The sequence below is a fragment of the Hakea prostrata genome, chromosome 8, assembly GCF_041222555.1.
Source record: "Hakea prostrata isolate BN-2017 chromosome 8, UWA_Hpros_2, whole genome shotgun sequence".
Taxonomy (NCBI): domain Eukaryota; kingdom Viridiplantae; phylum Streptophyta; class Magnoliopsida; order Proteales; family Proteaceae; genus Hakea; species Hakea prostrata.
In genome coordinates, this window is record NC_142607.1 from 36,052,561 (window position 1) to 36,056,996 (window position 4,436).

Below are 4,436 nucleotides of genomic sequence, written 5' to 3' on the forward strand. Positions count from 1 at the left end.
AGCAAGGATCCTAGGGATATCTCTTGAACGGCTGAGCTACTTTTGTAGTTGAAGGAAACAGAGATGGTGAACGGCGGATAGGCATTATTTCCCCCCCTTAGATTCCATTTTTCCCTCCTGTCCCTATCCCTTTGCTCCTTTTCTGTCCCCTGTCAACTAATGCTTTATTTAGTGTATTGTAAGCCTTCTCATTTATACTACTGTGAAAATAAAGGTTTGTTAGAGATTTACATGTTGGGGTTTTTCTCATTAACACGGAGGAGCAATCCATATTCAGGAAAGCCACTGTGTATTCATAGACTTGTATCTTGTGCATAGTGGATAAAACCATTTTTGCATACCTGTCACACATTTAAGATAAAATTTCTTCAATGATTCACATCCACCTTATCAGCAAGATTTAAAGTATCCCACGATACTATACAATACTAGCCGATACGTATCCATATTTGACCCAACCGATACGATACATCTCGATACTTCTCTCCATTGAATTACACTAAAGTACATTAGCCAGAGCGATACAATACTCGATACAGGACGATACGTCTCATAAAATCACCTGACCGATACGATACTCGATACCAATACTTTAAACCTTGCTTATTAGTGTCTGAAGGTAAATCCTTTACAGGCTTTTAACTGCTTTGGAGGAAGTTGATATGAAGCATGTGAAGTTGCTACTAATCCAAAGTTTTTAAAAGATACATGAAGTGGGTGGAAGTCGTGTTTGAGAATCCAGTCGTCTAAAGGGTGGCTTTGGTGTAACACCATACATCTCAGGGGGAGAGAGGGCCGCTTTGGGATGACAACATATTTCTTTGATAGGTTTTCAAATTAGCAGAGTCTAGATCAGCTCCACGTCAGAAGGAAAAAAACGTCCTTGTCCTTCAATTACTTTGAAATTCTAGCATGATTTGAGGATATTAAATGTCATTAGATTTTAAAGGGTCCAAGTAATCTTTAGAATCCAATCCAAATCCTATTACATATTCATATGTAGAATTTGTGTAGAATATTGTTTCGTTTGTTAGTTATAAATACGATATAAGAGAGAGGATTCTTGACAAATCACACTCTTTTGAAGATTGTTTGGGTGCTCTAGCCCGTAAACAAAATTGAAGAGGGTGATTTTGTCATAGGATAAACAAAAATTATAAAGGGTGATCTTGTCTCATAACAAAGATTGTAAAGGGCTTGATCTCTACCCATTATATTAAAAGAAAATCACTAATAGAAATTTCTCTTGAGGCCAAAAGGAGTGGACGTAGACTTGTAAAGTCGAACCACTATAAATTCTTGTGTTGTGGTTGTTTACTATTGGTTAAATTCATTTGACTTTTCAATTTATCCTGAAATTACAATCAATCCAAAAAATTGGGACAGTCCACTAGTTGCAACCAATTCACCCCCTTTAAATTGGATTCACATCCTCTGTAATTCCTTTCCCTACAATTCCCTGTAATTCCCTCCTAGGATTGTGCCACGTGGCATTTAAGTAATCCAACGGTTACCAATTTAAACTTGATGCGTCCAAAATCTGCTCAGCCCTTAGATCTCCTCGTGATGTCCTGCAAAACGAAAGCGTCAGATGTGGCCCGACCGTTGGGGTCGGGAGTCCACCTCCGAAGGCTAAGTCAGTTGATGAACTTAATCACAAACGACTCTGCTAGAAGCGCAGAGCTAAGGAATGAAGAACTGGGAAAGGTGATCTAGATAGCAGATCGCTGATAGTTTAGGTCTATCAGTATGTATCTGAACCTGAGTCTTAGATAGTATTCTTTTCCATCTCCTCACCTTGTATGGTAGTGAGGTTTATATAGAGTGTACCTTCGAATCTCCTTCGTTGGATGCACTTGAGCCTTCTTCGGGTAGTCGTTGGATCTTATCTGTTAGATCCGTTGAGCAATAGACTTCAACTAGTTTGGGCTAGTAGAGGACTCCTGAGATAACCTTTAGGTTATGCGATGATTATCCCTTCGATAAGGATTATCCGCAACCGTCAATTCGAGTCTGCCATCATTAGGGTGATTACCCTAATCCATAAGTAGGATTAGGGCACGCTTGCAGCCGAATAAGCTTTCTTCTTCAGCAAGCCATCTTCTGGATCCGGTTGCTCGCTCGGGAGCGAGTCGGTTCTCTCCGTCTCGACCGGGGTCGAGGGTCGGACCAGGTATGAACCCGGTCCGATCATAATCTCTCCATATCACGAGCCCCCTGCACAAGCGTTCGGTCGATCCCGAGGGCTTGGTTTTTAATCGGGTTCGTCGTCGAGTGATAATCTCTGCGTGCTTCATTAAATGTCATATCACATTTAATGCGGTGGTCACTTTTCCTCAAGCGTTGTGAGTGTAAGGCCACATACCTCCTTGCAGTTGATCTGTCGTGGCTCACGTCATCCAAGCGACGGTTTCCGAACGCCTATTTCGGATTCGTGAGTTCAAACTTTCAAAACGTCTTTCAATCTTGATCGCTGATTTTGAATCAATCTCGATCGTTCAGATTCCCGAACACTCGTGCGGGAGTTTTAAAAGCGGTTCGTTGTCTTCATAGGTTTCATTCTTCCTGTCTGGAATTTGAACCTTTGTTGTCTGCTTCGCGCCTTCCTGCTCTCAAGCTTCCGCCTCACTGAATCAGTAAGTTTACTGGTCTTTTTCTTTTTGTAGTTTACTGAAACAAGTAATGGCGGACGATAGGGCTTCTCTAGTACCCAGTGTTGGTAATAGCAGTGATGCTTTTGCTTCTCCTGCTCCCGAACAGTTGGATAGTGATAACAAAACCCTAACTGTCCTCTGGCGTGAGTTCGCTGAAGTTTCTCAAAAAGGTTTTGAAAGAAAAACCAAAACTTCTCCTGTCCTTCTCGAGTCTGGATCTTCCAAGATTGTCGAGTCTTCTAGGCAACCTCAAACCTCCGGGTCCAATGGTGGACCTGGCTCTGTTCCCTCCATTTACAATGAGGAAACCCTTCTTTCAGCTGTCCAAGATTTTGATCTTCCTTCCTCATATCAGGTTAGGGCTCCCCACCCTGATGAGAGGGTTGATTCATCCCTTTCGGGTGAATTTTCTCTGTATATAGATGCACTGGAAAGCGGGGTTCGCTTTCCCTTTTTTAATCCTTTGTTCTCCGCAGTTCTGAATCATTGGAACATTTGTCCCGGAATGCTCCTTCCCAATAGCTGGCGTCTCATCGTCGGCTTCTTGGGTTTGTGTTTTGAGCTTGGCATTACGCCATCTCTTTCTCTCTTTGTACATTTTCATGTTCTTTCCATCTCCCATCCTCCCGGATGGGTTTTTCTGTCCAAACGCAATAAGGCTGAACTTGATTGGAGGGGCAGCATCCTTGTCAAAGGAACTTGCCCTTCTAACCACAAAAGATGGCGCGAATGATACTTTCTGTCGAGCGCCTCCATCAGATCTTAACTTCCCAACCACTTGGAGGAGGTGTACTTCTTCTTCCGAGAATAACCGAGGCCTTCCCTTATCCAGAGAAGACGAGCCGGCCATCAGGAAGATCAAATCCATTCCGTGGTATCAAGAGATACATGGATTTGAAGTGGAGTATAACTCCATCCTTCAGTACTGGGGCTTGGCTCATTGTGAGCTTCTAACCACCATCCTTTAATTTGACTGAAGTGATATGTTTTGAATTTCGACTCTTGTCCTTCTTCTTTGCAGTGCCTCCAAGAATGAACCCTGAAAGCCTGCGGGTGAAGGCCGCCAGGGCCGTTGCTACAGCCGAGCAACGATCGCCCAGAGTCTTGACCGTAGATCAAGAGGCTTCTCTTCCCTCTCCCGACCCCTCTTATAGGGGTATCGGGAATATCGTGCCCGTAGCTGATGCTTCGGGTAAAGGGAAGAAACCGATGGTGGAGAGGTCTAATGTCTCTTCCTCCGCCCGAACCAAGAGGAGGCATGACACAATTGATGCTCCCTCCAATAAAAAATCCAAAGCTTCAACGGATGGTGAGGAGGTCTTCACCCCCCACTGGACCCTGAAGCTGACCGACAGGGTTACTCGGGATCCCGAGAAAGCTGCAGAATGGAGCTCCCTCAGTCTTGCTCCTTCTGATCGCCAGGAGTTTGAAGCCCTGGATGACACCTCCCTTGTTAGTCAATCTACAAGGTACCGGTCTTCTTGCTTAGTTATTTTCTCATAATTCCTTATGACTTCTTCTGATATTTTCCGCCTTCCCAGGAATGCTGTGTTGAGCATTTATCAACACATGGAAGCATTGAGCCGGGTTGGTCGCACCAGCTCCTTGCTGCAAACTTGTGAAGAGAATTTGGCGAAAGCCAATTCTGAAATAGACCAGCTGACTGCAGCTGCCGTGGAGCTGCAGAAAAAGCATGAGGAAGAAGTGATCTCCCTCAAGGAAGCCCTCGAAGCGTCGAAGATTCGTGCCGCTGCTGCCGAGCGCAAGGCCAGGAAGCAAAAA